General features: G+C 34.8%; 1 protein-coding gene and 1 long non-coding RNA gene across 5 annotated transcripts in view; one reads left to right on the forward strand and one right to left on the reverse strand.

Moving 5' to 3' along the window:
* The window catches only part of LOC105452150, a 184,015-nt gene that overhangs the window by 94,652 nt on the left and 65,778 nt on the right, over positions 1 to 23,585 (reverse strand). The gene's annotated exons all lie outside the window — the stretch shown is intronic.
* LOC105452145 (leucine-rich repeat-containing protein let-4) overlaps positions 1 to 23,585 on the forward strand; it is a 105,346-nt gene that overhangs the window by 39,952 nt on the left and 41,809 nt on the right. For 3 of the 4 annotated variants that reach the window (XM_011693018.1, XM_011693021.1, XM_011693022.1), the window contains exon 2: positions 19,349 to 19,419. The exons of the other annotated variant lie outside the window; for it this stretch is intronic. The gene's annotated coding sequence lies outside the window, so the exon portion shown is untranslated. The remainder of the gene's footprint in view (positions 1 to 19,348; positions 19,420 to 23,585) is intronic. 4 annotated transcript variants of the gene reach the window in all.

Consider the following 23,585-nt stretch of genomic DNA (forward strand, 5'->3'; position numbering starts at 1 on the left):
TCACGTTTCAGCATTAATTTTTGATGGGAATCTATGTCGCTAATGGATATCACTGATTTCGGCACAATCAACGATACATTTGTAATAACTTTTTGAAGAGATTACAAAGGTAATAAACAGAGTGTAATTAACGCTAAATGATATTAAACATGAGATGCCAATTTCGTTAAATTACTAATTTCCATATTTAATATTGCTTAATTAAATTGCAAGTGAAACAAACATGTGGAAACTGTCGCCGTTAGGTTTTTAGAGTGGTTAGAATATACGCGAGGTTGCTTTCTGCGCCGCCGTTGAATAGAATGTTCTTTTAGCAATTTACCGTTTTTTTCCCCTTTTTCTTTAACGTAGGAGTCCTCTAAATTCACAGCACTGTCGGAAAAGCAATAAGATTCCACGCTACCGCAGTGGCATGCCATTCCAGGCAATAAAGAACGAACTTCTGGGTAAAAGTCTTGCTGTACTTTTCTTTATACCCGACAACATTGTTTTGTCTCACATAAATATAAAACTCCTGCATTTTGATTTTATTTAATTACGCGTGCACTTTTATTCCAGTTATGAATACATCATTGTATAAATATTTGTTAGAGATATATGATATTTTTAATTATTGTTAGCTATCGTGTGTTGAATAACATATCGATTGTAAAATCAAAGTGTGTCTGTGTTTATCTTGGCACAAATTGCAAATCAATCAAATCTTTAAGTTGATTAATAAAATCTCTAACAATTATCTGTAAAATTAAAACTTCAAAATCAAATAGAAGAGATAGAATTTTATTATATAAAATAGAAATGTATCTTCCTATTTTTGAACGCGTCTCTGTTGGATAATTTTCTGAAAACGTACATTATTTGATACATTTTTTTTAGATTTTGATTTGGCGTTTGTTTGACGTAACTGATTTCATTAAAAACAAAATAATTAATATCTCCAGGGGATGTTCTGTTTAGGTTCAAGTATCCTATTTCACCCGCTCGGCACATCGCCCTCGGCATCACCATCTCTCCCACTTCTTCTCTGTGACAGCTTTATGTCTGAGAATTTTCTTTACCCTGTCGTCATTTATTAACGTATTTTCTTATGGCCCACGTGTTTCTCGTATGTCCGTTTTTTGCGCCGCTGTTTGCTAGATGCAGTTCTACCTCGAAAGCAGTAAATTCGCGCGCCCTAACAGTTACCAACTGCCCTGCAAAATACAGAGAAAAGCTTTCAAAACACTCGTCGCGATAGCTCTGTACAGTGTTACACTATTCCATTCTATCTCTTTTCTTCCGTGCGAGTTGTACAATCCTACCGTTACACACCGCCGTAATTTTTGATTTCGTAATTGTTGTGTGTAGCGTACGAAAACGTTATGAATAAAATAGCGCGCAGATTTGAACTGTGCGAAAAAGTATTTTGGAGCGAAAGAGAGAAATTTCGAAATATCGGATGCTGTAAGTTGCATAAATAAATTGCACTTTTTTAACGTCACATGTGTATCGCGCGGCTGCAATACCGGGATTCGACGTGCGTTTGACAAAAAGCATTCAATGATAAAACTCGTCGTATTAACTCAACTCTTTTTTTTTTTACACCAACGCGTGACGTGGCTTTGTATCACGTCTGACGCTTAAAATCGATTGAACCTTTCTATTTAACGCGAGACGAATTTAGCAGATACCTTCGAAAATACACAACATATTTCACCGCTGTTCGTCCTATCGATTTTATCGTCCTCCGACAATATTTGCGCGCTATATCTTTGTTGTACGCATATTCTACTGCAAGCATATTCTACTATGGGAAAGCCGGGTGTACTACGGATAGTATTATCGCCTTTGTACCCTTCGCACATGATGAATACGTGCGCACGGCGAGTGCTTTGTGCCACGGCAATTTTGTCCTTTTAATTGCTTTGTCACTCATACGGCGATTGTCTTTGCCGCGCTTTGCTTTTTAGACGTCTTTGTCGCTTGCTTGATTCCTTTCGTCCGTCATTGTTCCCGTTTGTTTATCCTCGTTTACTTTACTTTGCATTACTTTGCTACCTGCCGTCATTTCATTCCTATTCTACGCTCTGCGTAGAACATAGAATGTTTCCCCGTACACATGCGACGCCGATGAAAAGATCACAGAACGGAAAATGTATTTCCGTATCTTGATCCTATTTATGTATCTATCATCTGCATATATCACGCGTATCTATACATTTTCAAACTCTTTGTTCTTCGTACGACATAAAATGACTTCTCTGGGCTTTTTTTTTTAAACCCGTATATTCTTCGTTATTCTGATTAGATTCTTGGTCTTTATTTCGTTCACTACCTTCTCATGCTTTCTTTAAATTTAGAATTATCTCCAGCTTGACTCGAGGCTAACAAATGAAGCAAGATGTAAGATGCAACGTCTTTGCAATGGCTAAACGACCGTGGAAACTAAGATATTGCTGAACTCTGAAGCTGTTGTAGCATAAGGATTTATTTGCGGTAAAGCTTCGTGGTCCGCAATATTTCTGTGCCTTCCAATGCGGTCGCATTAAAAGCTCTACGTATTATTCTGCCAGATCTTATTACAAGACGAATAGAAATATATTTTGAATGAGAAAACGTAAAGTAGAAATGTACCAAATGTCCGTTCCCTTATAAAATATTTTTAAATTTGCATCGATTTTATGTCAAATATAAAATGTACATATAGCTCAGACAAGCTTTCATCCGAAATAGTTAAATTGCGGAACGAAGAAATTGATACCGGCGCAAAGCTACTCAACCGTTGGTCAATTACTTAACCGATCAATGATTGAAATTTTTACAGCTGGTATTGTGCGCCGAAACGTATTGACGTTTATCAAAGAATAACAGTTTCCAACGTATTGACGGAAAATAGAGACCGCTCCGCGTACAAATTTGATTTGGAATTTCAGGAACCAAAAGAGAAATTTTACGCTACGAATTCATACTCTACAAATAAAAGTTGATTGCCGGAAGAAGAAGCAAGGATATATGTACACTGCATGTTTAAATTGGCAACAATACAAATGGCGACGAATTCATTTTTCGAAGCCATATTTGGAGCTTTCAAGAAAGTATGAGATATAACTTTATTATTCAATTGTTGTGCAACGTATTTGAAATTAAGTATCGATAAATTATTCGAGAAAATCACATTCGATCATACTTTCATTGAAGAAAACCGATTTTGGAGCGGCAGATAAGGCTGAATAAAGAGAAGAGAGCTTGACTTTTATTTTGTAAGTGTATATAGATATATACGCAACATAAAAGAGTAAAAGACAAACTGTTAAATCATTTAAGCTATCATAATTCAGTCGCCAATGCATTTACATCGTCAATCGCTTCGGACTGAATCGAGAGAATCGAGAAGCGGACGAAAAGCGAGAGAGGAGGTATAGTACGCGAGTACGGAGAGGACGAGGAGGGACGCGCGGGGACGAGCGAGACGAGCGAGGTGAGCGGGCTACGTCACGGAAATCGATAGGACAAGGGTAGCGCATACCAGGGGAAAACGAAGGCGCAAAAGTTCAAGCGATAAAATCACGGTGGTATATACCAGCGAAGCTCAAGTCCGGGGCCCGGCCCCGTCACCGACTCACGTATCGGCCTTATCCCATGCTGAAATCAGAAAACGCGGTTAAGCGTGGTTTCTCTGGCCCGGACTGTAAAAACTAGCGATAAGATCCCCCGAACGATCCCCGTTATGAAGGTAAGAAGTGCCCAGGACGGCGCCCGCCTGCGTGTAAAGTACGCGCAAAGCCTAATTCTGAATAGAGTGCGGCAAAATGAGATTGGGATTTCTTTCTCTACTTCTCACAGGGAAATCTTTCTCTCTCGGTTATAAACGCGATCCCCAGGCGGAAGATCCAGAGATCTCCCGCGCTTATTTTGTGTAGAGAGACTTTCGTATTGTGTATCTTCCGTTATACGTAGAGAGAGTGCTGATAAATAATATATTCTCCTAACCCGTCAAGGAAAAAAGTTTTTAATTCAGTTAAAAATAAGTCTTTAATTTAGTTTGACCTGAGAAACTGTATTGTGTGTCCAAGGAGAATATCTTAATCCTTTTTAAACTACTTTGTGAGATTGTTTACTATAAAACCAAGATATAATAAACTAAAGATTAAGAAGTTCTCACGAAGCATCACTCGACGTGAACCTCTCTTAAACGCACCACTTGAAAAATTCTTGTAAATAAAAGAAAATATCTTTTATAATAATTTGTATCATGCTTTCTACATTTAAATTAAAAAACGTTATCATTTTAAAAAACTCAATGTAAAACAAGAAGAAAAGTGAACATTTCTATAGCAATTTCTAAATTTTCCTCAAAAAAAATTCTTAAAAATATACTTTGCAAAATCCCAAAAGAGCATTTATCACTTTTAACGTTATCTAAAAAAAGCAATGTGTTAAGCTGAATATTTTCAAAAAGGCGATGCTTTTTGATCTTTCAAATGGCTAAAGTACTTGTAAATTCCGTTAACTTTCACGTTGAAATCGATTCTTTCAAGCGTTAACGTGCTATTTTATTCTCCGGCTTCCCGCCCATCTGGGAGAGCGTCGATGCAGGGGGCGAATTAACGATTCGCCAGTTTGAAGGCAAGAAACGCTCTAGAGAGCGCAGAATGATTGAATGTCCCCAGAGATGATCCACCCCCTTGCGCGTTTCATCCAAACCCGGATGCTGGAATACGTGAAAGTTTCTCGTCTTCTCTCTCTCTCTCTCTCTCTTTCTCGTTGATCTGGGTAAGATATAACCCCTATTCGGAGAAAGACGTTCTTTATTGGAATACTAACTCGTAATACTGATTATTTAACAACACAACTGAGGCAGGCTTGAATAACTTTTAGCGAATCCGTACAAATAGGCGTTGAGGGATGAATAAAAAAAGTAAAGGTAAACTTTTGTTTCTTTCTCACATAAAATTTTAAATTATGTGTTTCTGATAAACAATATTTTTTGAATAAAATATAGAAAGCAGCTTTTTGCTATTATTAGAAAATATAGAAATATCAATCTTATATATTGTACATGCACACATTATGAATTATTTCATTATTAAATATTTTAAATTTGTTGACAAAAAAATAAATTCTAAGATAATTTGTATAAAAAATTCTGCTCTTCGATAAAATATTTATTATATCTAACGCCACTTATTTTTTGTTCTATTTTATCTTTATCAAAATTAGTTTAGTTAAAATGAATGAGCTACGAAAGATTACGATAAAAAGTTAGTACACTAAGATTAAATACAATTTATAATCACAATCAGCACGATTTGTTTTATAAAATAAATTATTGGAAAAATTATTGGAATGCTACGTGACTGGGAAATCTTTTCTATCTCTTATTTATACTTGATATATACGAGTACACATGGAAAAATTATTGCTTTTTCTTCCGTCAGTTCAATATTTAATCCTGGTAAAAAGTACAAAAAAATATTTTTATCAGATTTAAAAACAGTGTGTTCATTTTCCAAAAATTGCTTCATTGGTCACTTTTTGGGAATTTGCTTTATCTGTGATATAGTTCCTCTAATCGTACTTAATATTTGCACTTGCGAGATTGCCTTATAAATTTCAGAATAATGTACATCGCAGTGTTCTGTCATATAATAATGACAGAGACATTAACATATGTTATTAGAGTATCAATATTTGATTTATATATCGCGCCTCCTATTTCTATTTCATAATACGAGTTATGATACCGGAGTGCCATCTCTAACTGCCTCTGTTAATACTAATGTAAACTTTTTTTTTACTAGAGTTGCACTTCCGTTTTCTTCCTCAGTTCAGTTAAGTTTTTCCGTTACTCGATGTACGTACAATCTACAAGCCTGAATAAATATTCTTTTATTATAATAACCTCGTCGTTAAAATATGTCCATAAATGTCAATATAAAATATAATCTATTATAAAATGTATATGCGAGTCTTGTATGCGCAACGAATATCGTATGTCTCTGGAATCGAATATTATCGATTTTAATCTACTCTGTAGAGCAATTTAAGATAAGAAAATTGTGTATATGCATAAACGTTTAATATGATTTTCAAAAATTCGTTAAAACCTCAATATAAAATAATTTTGCACCACCAATACACGATGCATAACGATGCGGAATTGTAAACTGCGTTACAAATTAAGTTGATCTGTAAAACACAAACACGCAGATTATTATAGAAACCAAAGCAATTATTATTTCAACTGTAAAATACAAACCCACAGGCTATTATAAAGCTCGAAATAGTGATATAAAAAAAAAGGTCATTATTGCATATGAAATTCTTTTGCGTGTTTGAGATTTAGTTAAACTAGACATTGAGATTTAATTTAAAGTAAACATTTAGTTAAAATAAATTATACTTGTGTGCAAAAGAATTTCTTTTCTCGCTGTATTTGTTTCTTTTAAAGAAGAATCTTTTACAAAATTTTACAAGCCTTTCTCTAATTATTATTTAGACAATCCAAATAAACGACTTTTCTTTAATCATTATATTTAGACAGTCCAAGTAAATAACTAAAATAAACGAAATTTAGACGAGAATAAAATCGCAAATAATACAGAAAGACATACAAAAAATAAATTATGGACTGTGATTGTCGTTGTTCGACATCTCCTAAGTTTCATCCTCCTCTCAGATTCCTTTGATATACTTGAACTACACTCGCTTGCAAGAACGCGGTTAATCACTTCAATCGTGCGCATCTTAATAGCTAGAATGTAACGTGGCAAGTCGGTCGTCGGTGAAAATTGCTCCGATCTTTGGTACGAATAAGTCGGGCGAAAAATTGCTTTGAGAATTAGCTGTTGTCTCGTATAATTTATTGCTCAAGAACGATCGCGTTTCGATAGCTAATGACGTTACGACGCACGGAGCAGTTTGCAACTGCTCGGTTCAAGTCTCAGAGTGTGAATGATAAGGGTGGCAGTCGTGTTGTAAATGCAGCGTGCTATACACCCTCAGAGAAACAAACACCAAAGTCTAACTGATGTGTCGTTGTCACGAAATCTTCAACGGTAATTTACTTAAATCAAAATGAAGCGTGACACATCTTTTTCTTTCATCTAAAAATTACACAGTTTTACTTCTTGCAGGATATAAAAAATGAAAAAGGTAATAATAATAATAAATGAGACAAATTTTATTTCTTAATACTCACGAACACAAATAGACTTCATTTATTAAATTTAAATATTAAATTAGATTTAATTATCCTCCTTAAGAAAAGCAATTAACAAATCATTCAAATTTTCATTAGAAAAAGATTATATGTATGATTTAATGTTAAAATTAAATAATCCACCCCTGTATCGCTCGATTACTATAATTACTACGATTGCCTATATCACCTTATATTAAGCATTAAAAATCAATATCTATTTTAATTAAAAACTAATATTATTTATTATAAATTGTAAAGATTCCATCAAATTTTTAAAAAGACGTGTTAAGTCACTACTCGAATCAATCAAAATTTATTGTTGTCGCTTTTCCGCGATGTCGATTGATTGTCTCTCTACGCTTCTTCGTTGAACGGTTGTCATTGCAGTTTTCAATCATTGTTATTTTGACAGTTGTATGTATTGAGATTAATAGTCTAATGGCAAATCTAGAAAAAGTAAAAAACATTAAATAGAGCGCGCGAAACGCGCGACTATGACGCTAGTAACAAAAAAAAAAAACTATAAAAATTTATATTTCTTTAAACTGTAAAGATTAATTTAAAACATGCGAAATTGGACATGTGAGTGAAGTGTGCATTTTAGCACCTTTGTAAATTTGAAGTGTTATTGCCGACCGACTTTATTGGGGCGTTTACAGCTCGAAAATTGTTACTACTCTTTCATTTCTATTTCTATATAATTTTAAATTTTGATTAATATTCCAGAACAAAATGTTAAAGTATTGCATACGCGGTGGTTGCAAAATACATTCTACGTATGCACTTTTTGAATTCTACATCATTTAATCACAGTAAGTTTCCTGGAAAGGAAGTAATTTCTCGAAGATGGCGATAAAACGATACTAATAACGTCGTAGTCCAATATTAGAAGCGATGGAAGTTTTAGTTCCGCGCAGCTTCATATGCTTCTTGCCCTCGTAAAACGTACACCCTCGATATTTACCTCGCCTATAATGCACGAAGAAAGCATTCAGGATACGCATGTCTGGAAATTGATTTTACGCGGGGGCGAAAAGATGTGACAGGGTAATAACGCGGTTTCCAATATAATCAAACGAAAAGAGAAAGTGGGTTGAAGCCAGAATGAAGAAAAAAAAATTAAACAGAGGAAAAGCGGAACTTTAATTACTTCGATGTAAAGTTCTCGCGCGCGCGCGCCGGCAATTGCTTTCAATTTTACAATTCGCTCGTTTACCTTATCGAGGAAGATATTATTCTTGGCGCGCCGGAATGCTAATTTTTTAAAATCATCATCGCTCGCCCTGGCTTTACTTTCGCCTCGTTACAAGCTCTGAAATACTTCTGTGTTTTTTTAAGGATCGCCCGACACGGGCTTGGCGGGCGGACAAGCACGGCGCGAGCCCGGGCTAAAGTGATATAACGTGTAAGAAAATAGACGATCCTCTCCCGCCTTATATTTCATCATATAACGCGAAGTTGTATGATGAAGTACGGGAAAGTCGTTGCTACTGTTTCCGCGGTGTGTATACAGGTTGAACCACTTTATATTATCACGTGGAATAATTCCTTTACTTATTGGTTCGCTGAGGTACGTCTTAAGAAGAAAGTTCATAATGTTTTATTACGAGAAAGAGAAAATTTCATTCAGTATTTTACGCGCGCAGACGCACGCATCTTCACACGAGATGCCAAAGTAATTTACGTAATAATTAAATGCTCGTTAATGTACTCTTACTGAACGTTCAAAATTTCATGCGACAAGAGCAGATTATACGTGTTTTTGCGAAAATAAGTAGTTTTGATCGCTATGAAGAGGGTATATAACAGCATTACTCGCTCTGACGTAATATTGAACATTAATCTATTATCTCGACCCAATATGCCAACTGCGCTTCTCGCAGCCGTAGGAGAAAATGAAAACGAATGATTTCATATTTTGCCGCCGTTCATCATTTCAGTCGAACTCAACTATTAAATGATCATAATTAATTACGGTAATAAAATTAAATATGACATGTTAGATAGATAAATACGCGTGTCAGAACTGACAAGAAAATGCAATCTGAAATTCAAAATAATAATTTGTTAAATTATTATAAATGAAAATTCTTTATCCTCACACTGCGTTCAGTAATCTTGAGCCGTATTAAAAGTTACAAGATAATTATAGAATCATTGTTGATCGAGAAAAAGTAGAAGGAATTGAAAGAAGAAAAGTTCATTCATACTTCTTTCCCCGAGAAAGCAACAAAAACGGAAAAGTGACTTAAAAACATTTGAATTTAACGAGGAGGCTATCTCACTTAGTTAACTATCTCGCGTTAATTATCTCGCCTGTTATTAACTTCGCTCTAAAGTTGAAATAAAATTAATAAAACTCGAAAAGGCAGAGATGTATAAAGATACAAAACAATAATGAAGAATTATACCGTAATTTGTTTTACGTAGCTTCGTAAAATTTATGTTAAGTACTACTTGAACTGTCACAGAACTCTAGCAGTTCTGGCAACGTCGCTATCATTCACGGTAACAACTTTAGACATCCTTATAAATTAATATTATACTGAAGTTAACGGATATCTTAAAAAAACTTTCTTTCCCACTTTTCATTGTGCTTCTTTTTTGCAGAAAAAAAGGTAATTTCATCTAAAAACAGACAAACTAATTTGTCTATAGGGCAACTAATATTTATATTCCAAATCAAGCCCATAACGATAATTAAAATGAGAGAAAAAAATAAGAATATATAGAAATTCTAAAATAAGCATGTTGCTTTGAAAACAATAAGGGATATATTTAAGAATCTCTTAAAATTAAAGTCTCATCCTTCGATTAGCTCGAGTAAAAGTTTCTTTACAATCGTGCCTAATTTTTAAGCCCTACGGGAATGTATTAAGGAATAAGAATCTTCACAAATGAGAACACGTTAACGTGACGGTATTGTGGAGTCTCGATGAAAGACGCATTATAAAGCGCCCCGGGTGTATTGAAACGAAACATGCGCCTTAATAAATCAAGTGAAAGGTGATCCCCGGGCCCTTTCTGCATTCGGAATTGTTGGCACGAAAGGGAATGAAAATGCCGATAAAGGTAAAGCATATGCGGCATATAAGTCTCGGGAGTGCCACGCTCTTGGATCCATTCGACATTCGATTCCGCGAAGTAATCTCGAGTGGGCGGGCGCGTGATTTAGAGGGAAAGTCGTGACGCCGAATCTCAAATTCGCGCCCCGGAGCGGTGTAAGCTTGTATGATATACGCCCGAAACTTCACGACACGCTCGAAGCGCATTGTAACGAAAGACCATATGTTAAAAAATTGCATCGGCTTTCCTCTCCCTCGCCCCTCCATCTGTCACGTCGCCGCCAGACGTCCCAGCGTGACGTCGCGCGACGAGAACGGAATCAATTAACCGAAGCAATTATCCCGGCACATAACGGTTATATGAAAACCGTAATGTTATAGATATATAAATGTGCACATCGCCGCATATTATAGTGTGTACTTATTAAAACCTCCCGTGCAAAATCCACCGCTACGTATATGACGTTTAACGCTATTTGGCGGTATTACGTGCTAAGCGTAGCGCGAAGAGAATAGAATCACCGATCGTATCAGTCATTCACCGTGCGACCTATTATAGTTTCGTGCCACGTTCCGGTGCTTTGTCCGCCATCAAACTACATCTCGTTTATGCTTCCGACCGTGCTGCGATCCGAGGATTTAGAGGCGCATTGGTATACATTGGGCGATACGAAAATCTGGCGGGATTTCCATCCGGTATAGGTAACCGATGTCGGGACTTTACACTAAGTGTATTTTTACTTTTACCTTTTACTTTATTTTACTAATATGGTTATAAATATTTTACCGGTACTCCTTGAAATTTGATCTTTCTTTTTCTCTCAGTTTAAAAATCGTATTTTCTCAATAAATAATGCGGTATCTACTTACTATAAGAAAAAATAAATACGACATGGTTGGACATTTTCGCGAAATTAATACGCTGGAAATCGTGCTCCAAAAATTGCATTAAGTAGTTTATCACGACCATAAGTTGGGCGCAATAGATGCATGATGTAAGTTTTACTCGCTGCGGTTTACTACATATGCAAATTGGACTTGCCAATTTCTGTAACTTCATCTTGCGTACGGATGAAAAGCCAGTTAACCGAGACTCAACTTTACTTCTTGTATTAGATTCAATTAAAACTTTGCGAAAATTCCTTTCATATTAAGAGATAGCTGTAAAGTGACGTGTACTCGTTGAAAATAAAGCCGTAATTAAAAGCATGAAGCTTGATAAATATTTGAAGTAGATATATATATTTGTCTAAATAACTCTTATTAGTAGCATACCATTCCTCGGAATTTTTCTATTAATTTACATTTGTTCTATTATTATTTGCAAATATTCTCTGTTTTGAAATTTCGTGTTTTCTACTTTAATTAAAATAATTTATTTCATAGAAATTTAACTAATTTTTTTCTAAGCAATCGTGCAGCTATTTGTTTTTAAAGCTCTCGATTTAGTCGCATTAAAAATACAAATGTAAGAACGCGAATATTTTGTCGATAAAAAGTACATGTAATTACTATTAATCAAGTTATTTTCGAAAAACGCACACAATCCATTTTTATTTCAGATTTCCACATCGACAGTATTGTAAAAAGCGTCATTACGTTTCGGTTTCGCTTTGCTTTCATTTCTTTTTTCCGGCGCTGCGGTAACTACTTCAAGTACATCAACTTCTATGTTCTAAGTCGTAACATTAATTGCCTAGATGTGCTGTTACTATAAAGAGCATGTCTCGCCTTCGAGAGCGCGCGGAAGCACTAGTTATAACTACAACTACTTTCAAATAAAAATGTAATTTCGAGCAGGATGATTAAATTTCTGTTTTCAGTCAAGGGCTATACTTTTAGCTCGTGTAAAAGGAACTCCAATTAAAACTGTCAATATTTTTCTTTGTCACTACTCACTTTCATCAGTGTACGAGTGTGGCAAAATTACTCGGATAAATATTTGTATTTATCCGAGCAGTTTTGCCATTTTTTTTATTAAAATGAAATTGAAGTAGTAGTTAATTACAATAATTATTTATCTGAGAAAATTATATAATTTACAATAAATAATTAGTAATTACAAGAAGCATACTCTTATATATGTGTAATTAATATTTTATAATTATTTAATACATTCTTATATATTATTTCACATACGGTAATTTTACTTCAGCTGTATGTTGAACTATGTATTGTTAAGTTTACATTTTCTTTGGTTCTAAATAGATATTCTTTAGTAAGTGCATATAAGTTATCAGTGGAAGATTTTATAAAAATATATTTGAAATAGTAATCTTATTAAAGAATATCAAAACTGAAGCAATTTCCTGACAAGTTTAGTATTAAATAGATGATAAAATTAATAATTTTGAAAAAATTTGTAATTTATAATTTCTATCTACACAGTACATATCCAGAGTGTAATCGGTTTCTTTCGCGCATCGGACAACGTATTTGTTGAAAACTAGGCAATACATTTCTACTTTCTTGTTCCAATACAATTTATTCGACTCGTAGTCTCTTATAAATTCCTGAGACTCCCATGAGAATCCGGAATCGTGAAAAGCTACTTCCACTGCATCGGATCTCTTGTGCGCCAAAATCGCATTACTTCACGTCGTCCGCGTGATTTTCCCGGTTGGCGGAGAAAGACCCGGAAGACCTACCACTACAATCACGTAGACTCGCACGAAACATGCTGCTCAGAAATTATCGTGTAAGATAGCGAGCCTTTGTTCCGGTACTATTAAGCTTACGTTAGATCGTGCATGCAACTAAACGTAGTGAACGGAATAATGTAAAATAGAACATAAAGTTACTCAATATATTTATATAAAATGATAAAATAAATAATCTAATTTCTTTATGTAATACTTATATATTATTTTAGATTTTCAATAAACTGAATTTGTCATTATGTTTTACACGATTACGCAAATCTTTTGCTCTCAATATTATCTCTTCCATCTGTAATGAAATAGTCTCTCGTCTTTTAGAAAATTGTTCCATTCTAAATTTATATTCACATATTTTTTTCAACGTAATATTCGAAAAAGCTGGAGAATGCATTAAAGTAAAAAAAAAAACGGGCATTAAGAATTCACTGATAAACAAAAGATGTTTTCGAAATTCAACTAACTAATTTTTTATATAGTATAGACTATAGATTGTATAGAATATAAAAGCATATTGCATTGTGCGTGCATATTAAAAAATAATTTCTATTTTTACATTTTCTATTGCTATTTGCAATTTATAATTCGCTTTGGAAATATGTGCGCGAGTATTATATACGAATCGAAAGAAACAAAGATTCAATTATTACTGTAGGTGAGCTCTTACGTCACTTTTGACCGAAATGTTAAGAGAGATTTCAACTTTAGAATTTCGTAGCACGTCAACTACTTCTTAGCTCGTCTTGTCTGTGTCATATTATGGTCTTTTTGATATGCCGTTCGCCTGCAAGAAAACTCCTACCCCCAGAATTACTATATCCCCAGAAATGAAATAGTCCACGATAGATCTGAAATCGCTAGAGAATATGTACCAGCAACTCGTCCTGCCGTTATAAATCTCCGAAGAATAAATGTCATTTTTCTCCGCGGTAAATTCTTACTAGAAGATAATAATCTTATTACGCTCGCAATGCAACAAATTTTTCACTCGCAACGGCGCCGGTGAAAATTATGCAGACGTCTCTTTGGATAAATTTCTTTTTATCCTCGTCTCGTCGAACGAAACTCATCGCAATCTTTCTTGATATCCGTGAAAAGACTTTTCTCCTCGTAACCCGCAGCGGCTAAATCGACTTATCTTGCATTTCCGCGAGCTGTCTTTTAAAGCGTGAAATTACATAAAGTTACTAAGACCAATCATACTGCGGATTTCTGTAACTTTTTCGCAGAGATTGAAATCCGCGAAATGACTTTCTCCGAGATAAGTGCTGAGTAATTTTGCATCGAAACTAATTTTGAAATTATTGAATAGCCTTAAGTTTTAATAAGTAAACATTACGTTTCTCGTATGAAATAATTTCCAATTATTATTATTCGTGCATTCTGTTGACATATAATTTACAAATTCAATATATTACATCACATGATAAGTCATGCTTTGTAAATTTAAAAAAATGAAAATATATTCTTCAGTGCTTGAAATCGACCAAAAACAATCGTGTTGTTGGCTTCTGACGCATGGTTGTCTGACTCACAAAAAAAAGACGTAATCTTATTTTCTCTTTTTCGTTAAATTGCGACGAAGCGAAGATCGAACGCGGAACACGGTATCCGATATGCGATCGTTCAAATTCATTCATGCGAGTGAGCGTGTCCCTCTTTTAACATCCACAGTCCGGAAGAGCCCAAAGAGCTCGTTCGACTACTGATGTGTGCCCTACTTGAAACACGTACTACTACTGGAAATTCCGAGGCTCGCTCCGTAAAGCTTACTGCTCCCGCGGAACCGGAGGAGTGCTGTTTCAGCGCGCACGTTTTTCTCATCGATACGTGAGAGCACTGCTGACCCAGAAGGTGGGCAAAGCATGAATGTGGCCGCCGGGCGAAAGGTTATACAGTGCTACAGGTGTTCTGTACGTTCTTCTCTTTCGGTGTAAACCCTTTATGGCAGCGGATACTCTCCTCCGTCCGTATAGCTCCGACCGGAGCCACTCTTCCAACTGTGCAGCCTGATTGTCATGAGGCCACGTTTAAATCCGCGTTATCAAGCGCCGTCTGCACCCATCCTTTGACCCGACTAAAACGGACAGCTCTAACTAAGAAGGGTCTCTGGGATCTATTTCGTGCGTCATGTCCGTCAAAGTGGGCTCGCCATATTCTACGATCCTCTGCTCGATTGAGCAGTCGTGTACCTTATTATCGATATTCGTTTTTAATCTTGCGCGAATCTCCTTTTATTAATATTAATATTTATAATTATAATTTTGTGCAGTTTGCACACAGAGAATTTACAATTGAAATCTTTATTATTTCTCTTTTATAATTCTACAGGATGATTATAAAATTCTCGTGTGGTTTTGAATTTTCATAACTTCCGTTTTAAATATGATAAAATGAATCTGTAAAATGAGTAGGTTATAAAGGGGTTTATTTCAGTTTTATATAGATTATTTCTGCACGGAAAGAATGGTTTTGCTAAAATAACTAGAAATTTATCTAGATACAGATCTCAAAATAATTTTGTTGGACCATCAAAGTAATTATGTATGTAGGACGCTCAACCTGGTTACTAGATAGCAAAACTTTTTACAGCATTATCATCAAGCTTGAGCGTATAATTTGATTGTTTACTTTGATTGTTCAAAATAATTATTTTCAGAGCTGTAGCTATAGGTACTTTAGCAAAATCGTTTCTTCTGCATGAAACTGTTATTTCTTAACATATCACAATTGTAACTAAGATTCTAAAGTTTTATAAATGTTTAATTAATATATTTACGATAACATCTCAAATCATATTAATTATTCTAGGGTTCACAGATTGTTTAAAAATTCAAGGAATATTGGTGAATAAGTAATAATCTTAATATATACACAGAAAGAAATCTAATAAGCTTAAATTTGATAAAATTTATAACCAAGAGAAAATTAGTCTGTTCCCTCTTTTAATCCATTTGTTAGGAAGAATTTTATAAATACAAATTTCTCAACAAAAAATATTTTGATAATTATCTATAAAATTATTAATTCCAAGCTCTGAAATACAGCATTTTTACACAAGAAAAGAAACGAATATCACTAAACATTGATAATTCAACCCTAAAAGACGATTAATATGTCGCCGCTGTACCGAATAGGTACGTTTTTGAGTTACAACTCAATTTTTGTGAAATGTGTAGGTATGTCGCGCAGTAACTTTTACTCGCGTCGGCGCGGTATTGTTTACAAGGAATAATGCCTGGCAATAATTTCACATGCGGCAGTACAACTTGCTTGCACGGAGCGGAGAACTGCATTTAGTGCGATCGTTCTAAGAGATTTATCACATAGGGTTTTCCCGATTTTGCAGCATTCGCAATGCTTACTGGCAATTAGAGCGTGAACGAATATAACTGGAAATGTTTCTGTAAATATTTTTATTCCCGGGAATACACAGATATAAGGAAAATCGCATATCCGTCTTTTTGAGAAGGTCTATTTAAATTCTATTTAAATAAGAAAATAAATATTAATGTCCCGTGTTCCAAAGAGAAACGGCATGCCCGAATGGAATTTTCTTATTCACGAAACTTCAAAAGCGGAATCAATCGAACGCTCTTTGGAACCCTCGTGGATTCTTCTTTTTCTTCGCTACTCTTCAACGCGAAAATAGGTCGCGGTCGTATATTTCAGTGCATTCTTTTGCACCGCGATGCATCTTGATGTATGAATAATTAGAATCACAGCGTTTAACGCGTAAAAGCATAACAAGAAATTCCGCGCTGTCATGCAAGCGGCGTTAAAGTGTAAACGTGATAATATGCAAAATATGAGATGAAAGTAGTTTTAATCACGATGTTACCTGCAATCGCAGAAATAAAGTGTAATTCTATATGAATAATGCAAGAACATTTCGCCGTACAGAATATTTCAATTATAGCGCCGTTTGTAATTTCTATTTCCTAATATACGATATACAATTTCAATTTATCTTTATTGCTTATAATAAATTGAAAAGTAAATAGTAAAAAAAAAAGTAAAAAAGCCCCTAATTATGACTTTCATTTTACAGAGGAAGGATAAAAGCCTTTATATATAATATTTTAATAAATAAAGAATAACTTGTATAATAATTTGTATAATCCAGAAAAATGTGACATACATGAGAAAATCCGTTTTCAAGAGGATACTAGGATACTAAAAACATGTAGATACATGTAAAAATTGTCACAGCATAAAAACGTGCTATTTCCATAAGATTGCATTTGAGATCGAGCGTGAATATCTTCTTTACAAACAATAAATAAATAAACAAAAGTCATCATCGGTATTTTGAGCGGCAATGAAACGTTTGCGCGTATATGCGTGGACTGTCTCAAAAGTAATAAGACTATTTTTGGCGTCCCAATCAGAATTGTCGGAGGGTGGATCTATTGGACGGTGCCTTTGATACGGGATGTCAGGTATACAGTTTGACCTTCCTCAATTGCCATCGAGCCTTTCTAGCAATTGATACCATCAGTAAAGAGTGCGTTGTAATTTTTATGACTTGTCACGGTCAAAAATTTAGCAGTCTCGAGCAACGATCAAATTCGGCGTGAAATGGAGAAAATCTGGTTCCGAAAATGTTGGAGATGTTGAGAATAGCTTATGAAAATTCTACTTTGTCTTCAGAATTTGATCGCATAACGCTGCTTAAAATACAGTACTGCAGTTTGTGCTGAATTTTTGTCTGTGACAAGACATAAAAATTACAACGTACTTTGCTAATGGTATCAAATGCTAGAAAAGCTCGAAGGTAACTAAAAAAAGCCAGATTGTATACCTGACGTCCTCACACTAAAGGCCCTGTCCAATGAATTCACTCTTCACAATTCTGATTGGACCCCCAAAAATAGTCTCATTACTTTTGGGACAAACCGTGTATGTTTATCGATCTCAATTTATATATAACGATTAAACAACGCAACTTCTTTCGTTCAAACAAAACATTACGAATCTGTCTTTGAATTAAAATATCGCTGGCTTCAGAGACGTACGCCAGTTTACAATTAAGCCAGGCGCAAATCTCTTTCCTCTTTCGAAAAAAAGCATTGGTAAAATCAAGATCGTTCTTAACGGCGCCGTTAGCTGGGCGTTCATTAAAATTCGTACGTCCGTTTTACATCATTTTTACAATCGTTCGCAAAGAGAATTCGAGATAGAATGTTTATTCGAATGTTTCTCACCTTCAGCGTCAAAAACGGTGTGGAACCTTACCGCGTCGCTAGATCGTATCTTTTTAATGACACGTCCATTTTTTGTGCATCGCGAAAGAAGTTTTAATGATACGCAGGCGTATTTTCTTCAGTTTTATTTTTCCGAGGAGATATATTTAGAGAGAAATATCTCGTGTATTCTGAACAGTTTGTAGAACGTATAAAGTAACATAAAACGCACGGAATAACGATAATAATCCTTGCTAATTTTAAATCCGCTGTATTTTTCAGGTAAAAGCTTTTTTCATGCCATATTTATTACACATACATTTTTCCACGTTGCACGACCGTTGAACTTAAATTTTCGGAGTTTTAAGAAAAAATTTAAACTCCGGGCAGGAAATGTTTCCGTATTACGCGCTCACATAAAACATATATTCACGCATATGATTTCTCCGTCACTAAACACCCGCGAATTTGTATTCTCGATTACACGCTGATACGCAATTTATAATGCATTACGCCTCGTGCGCGAAACTGTAATTGTGTAGGATCGCCGAGAGGGTGCATGAGCGCGCGAATGTTCATATCTCATCGTGAAACGAGAGACTCTAATAACAATCAGCCGTTTGTCCGAAGCAAATCTCGGCGAGTTGTAACCATCTAATTGAAATTGGATGTGCATTGTTCCGGACTGTCATGAAATCTCTTCACTCTAGTATTTGCATTGGGATCAATGACAGCACTTACGCACGCTCTCGCGAACAGTCAATGGTTGCTACGCCTGTTCAAATTATAAGTGGCAAATATAAACGGATGAGGTCTTTTTTCTATTTCACATCTGTGTGATTTAGTATCTGCACATTGTAACTAATAATTATAAAATAAAGATATTTAATAAAACGAGTAATTTAAAGTTACAACTCACAGTAAATTAATGAATCAGAAAACACAGTAGCATCTCGCGTCAAATTATAAATAAATATTTTTCGTGTATGAATTATATATTATTTCCACGCATACATGTAATTGTAATTATGTTTAAATGAAAATACCGTACCAAGTAATTTTGTATTCAAATATTTCCACTTCTCTTACAAGTCCGTTCTAAAATATTTCTGACTTTCGACATATGCAATTTGCAATTGCCCATTGTACTCCTTTTCTATCAGGCGAGCTTTTAAATTGACGCTTCAAAATAATGCGCGTCGTATTGTTGTATTGTACATTCGTTTGGTTTCATTTGTGCAATCCTTTTCATTGCAGGTACGTACTGTACAGAATGTAAGCTTCAACTGGCAGAAATTCCATTAAACGAGAAACGCCCACAACATCCGGTGAGTAAATATTTCGCCACGTATAAAATAATACACTATCGCAAATTCGAACGAGATAAACACATTGTTGCGACACACAATTCTTGCATCACATACACCTGAAGGGTTAAAAATGTAACATATGGAAATTAGTTCGCACGTTGTGATCGTAATATACTATGACATACGTTCAGTGAAATACAATAACATGCCCCGTGTAACATACAAACTATATAAAATATGGTTCTCCAGCGGATTACGCCAACCGCACAAATGCCGCAAGCGGAGATCTATATGACACTGTTGTAATTTTTTATTTTGAATACATACAACAATATAAATATGTATTTTTATTGCATTAATTACAATCCGATTAATTGTACTATTCTATGCTTCTTCTTGACTTTTTGCAAGTCTATCAGAAAAATTGTCATCAAAAATTTTTGGCAAATAATGAATTTTTGGAATTTATCGTTGTTTAAATGTGTGTTAAATCGAGAGAGGCAAAAGATATTGTTGAGGAAGGATCGTAAGTGTATTTTTATTTTTAAAACGTTATTCCTCATTTTATATACACTTTTTTTAAATTTTGGTATTGAAGAATCAGTTTTCTTTTTTAATGAGGAAACGTTGAAACTTTTAAAACGGATAGTTTCTATAACGTTTTGCATCGTTACGTCTAATTCGAAAAAAGTGACAGATATATTCCGGTATATTTTAACAAAGAAACGGTTATAATGCGGTGACAAAGGGTGTGGCTTCTACAACTCGTAAATTTTATTCGTGATGATATATGCGTTTGCGAAATAATTAGCGGAAACGCAAATGAAAGCAGCATGTTGAAAGGCACATGTACGTCTCGCTAAAATAAACAAATGTAGAGGAAATAATTGTACTTTGGATTACCTGCATTTCCGACTAATGTTTGTCCAGTACTCGAAATAATTCAAACGGGAAGAGTACAAAGAGAAGTAAAGCTTTCTATTATGCACATACGTATGTACGTCTTTTTCCTCTCCGTTACTCATCCCTATATACGAAAATACGATTTGAAGGAATAGCGAAATAAAGCACTACGATAAGGACGACCGAAGGTATCGGTCCGACGAACTAGAAAATGAAATCTTCACGGAATAGTCCAGAATGACATTTTGTGCATCTATTTCTCCATTGGTAGACGAATGCACTTTCACGGTCGAAGAATTGGAGAAACAAAGTGAAATTGTAGAGACAAATAAAGCAACATGAAAATCTCTTCATAAATACTGGATAAATACTAGATTATTTACGAAATTTTCAAACCATTAAGTTTATCCTGAAAAAAAAATTACTGACAAATGTTGTCGATCAAAAACAAAACAAGGAAATCAATAAAATGATAACAAAGACATTTTTACGATACGACCAAGCGAAGATAACACGATTTTATAGTATATGGCACATGCACATAAAAATGGTATAATTGGAGATCTGTTTAAATGAAAAATAGAACATTACAGTGTTTAGTTAGTTTAATTCTGTGTTTCTTTGCCGTTGTATTTTTTTACATCGTATGCTTGTAATTTTATCAGGACTGTCTTTATTCTAAATTTATTTATTTAAACAAATTTATCATGCATTCTTCTTTTTGTAATAATTTCAAAATAATAATCGGAATGTTCAGAGTTTACTGACCTTCTTCTACTTATACGTGTAGCACTTTCAAATTACATTTGTTTGTAATAATAAATTTAATTGGATACAGACGAATAACAAACCAACTTAAACTAGTTTTGCCGGTGAAAATAATGTCCGTTGAATCGCAAATAATCACAAACGGGAATTTTATGCATATTTCAGAATATACAATAAGGACAAGGATGTCAAAAAGAACAACAATGGCCTGATACATGCATATTAAACCGTGTTGCAATCGCTGTTTACGCGAAAGATTTATGAACGTAAATATGCAACTACTGCTGGAGTTCTTCGTTATCTACGTGTTGCTTTGAAAAAAATTTAATTTCGCGTATGAAGCATCGAGAAGCTTTTTTATTCCAGCGCTGAACACGAAAAAAAAAAAAGATCGAGCAACTCTTTCGCGACCCGATATTGGAAATTCTACACGAAATCGGACAATGTCCGGCTTACAATTCTTTTGTTTTGCATGGAATTTTTGTAATTATAAAAAATCATTCATACGTTATTCATATTTTTTTTTACGGATTTCAGTTATAGGTACTCGTAGAAAGCGCGATAAATCATCCGTTTCTGATTCTGTGCGACCCGTAACAAACTACAGCGCGCGGTATATGTAGACCTCTCGTGCGCTCAAAGCGCGTAACATGATTTCACGTTAAACGCCATGTTAATTAACTAACGTTAATCGAAGTGGGAGGAATTGCAGTGGAACATCGAACACGTGTACTTTGATATCGCGAATCGGCGGACAGTATTGTCATACGTAATGAATGAAATTCTAGAAACAATAATCGAGAACGAGTTCGTCGCACTCGTCGGCCGACGGTGGTCGTGGGGGATTTTATTACAATTGCGTTTGTCCACGTAAACCCGTCCGAGTACCTACGTCGCAACTCTCTGATTTTGCTCTGGACCTCCCAAGTGTATACGCGAACTGACGTGGAATATATTTCGCAGAGTTGGAGCTCGGTGGAATATACGCGCGGCGAAATTAATGGATGAACAGCGGTGCTCCATGAACTACGCGAAGATCGGATTGCTGAAAGGAACTTACGCGCGAAACACACCTTTTGTGACACCACATTACGCATCTATTACACACATCTCTCTCTCTCTCTCTCTCTCTCTCTCTCCTCTCTCTCTCTCTCCTCTCTCTCTTTCTATTTTTTTCTCTTTTGCTTTCGGCCGATTTAACCTCAATTAATATATATCCAGTATCTTTGGATGTTATACTTGTGACGCGCGACAATTAGCGTCTCGAATTATAGAAATCATCCGAAAATTGCGACAAAAGAAGCATCTTCAGCAGAAAATAATTTTTTCAAAAACAAAAACACGTGCATAACGGATATATACATTTCCATTTATATTTTCTTTATGCTCTTCTTATTAATTTGTATAAAAATTTTAATTTTATTAGGAAAGACCGTGGAATATTAAATAATTAAGATTAGAAATGCTTACACGATACAAAGCGGATTTTGGTGCTACCATATAATATTATAGTGTGAATTTTACAATTTTCGGTTCATATTGCGGCCACGTGGTGTTATATAAACCGAAAATTGTAAGATTCACACTATAATATTACATGGAAGCATCAAAATCCGCTTTGTACCGTGTAGGCGTTTACGATCTTAATAATTTTAATTTTGTTTTATTCTTCCTAATAACACTGTCGCTGCAAATTACTTTCTTAATAAAAGAATAAATTAACATAGTGCTTTAGTGACAGCTCAGACAATAATGGGAATGTGTGTCGCTATAAATAAAATTATTAATTTACTTTGTAAAGCCTTATTATCATGCATCTTGGAGACGAGAGTTGGTAAAAGTAATTATGTACCAAGTTGATGGAGTTCGTTTAGACATGTCAGTGTGTATCGTATTACAAACACCATTATATATATATATATATATATATATATACATATACACACACACACACAGCGCGTATCGTGAACAACGTATCGCGTATTTATTGTAAATCTTTATAAAAATACATTTGCATTCTGATGATATTACATATTGCGTGACATACCGTAGGTGTTACAAAGCGCACCTCTATATACAGGGTGTCCCAAAAAGGTTGGGACACCTAAATATCTCGGGAAATATAAGTTTTACAGAAAAGTGTTTCAGACAAAAGTTATATGATTTAAAAATATCTTTTTACTGATCCTATCAGTTTGACCTTGGGTTGCGTAGCCAAGGTCAGATCAAGGTTACATTAATTTTCTTAAATGGAACACCCTATTTTTGATTCAAGAATCTAATAACTGATGTCGAGAGCTTTTCAAAACGCTATAATGAAATATTTTTCCATGAAGTACTTTTCAAGTTATAATGCTTCAAAGTTACAGTATTGCACTAGCATTACCCAAGATATGTAATACCACGCGGAGGTTGCCCAGGCGGATTGACATGTCTTTTGTGCTCGGAGAAAGATTGGAGAATAATGCAGCCAATGAAGGTAAGATCTCCAAAATTAAATATTTTGGGTAATG

This window comes from Wasmannia auropunctata, unplaced genomic scaffold, assembly GCF_000956235.1.
Source record: "Wasmannia auropunctata unplaced genomic scaffold, wasmannia.A_1.0 LD336037.1, whole genome shotgun sequence".
NCBI classification, from domain to species: Eukaryota; Metazoa; Arthropoda; class Insecta; order Hymenoptera; family Formicidae; genus Wasmannia; species Wasmannia auropunctata.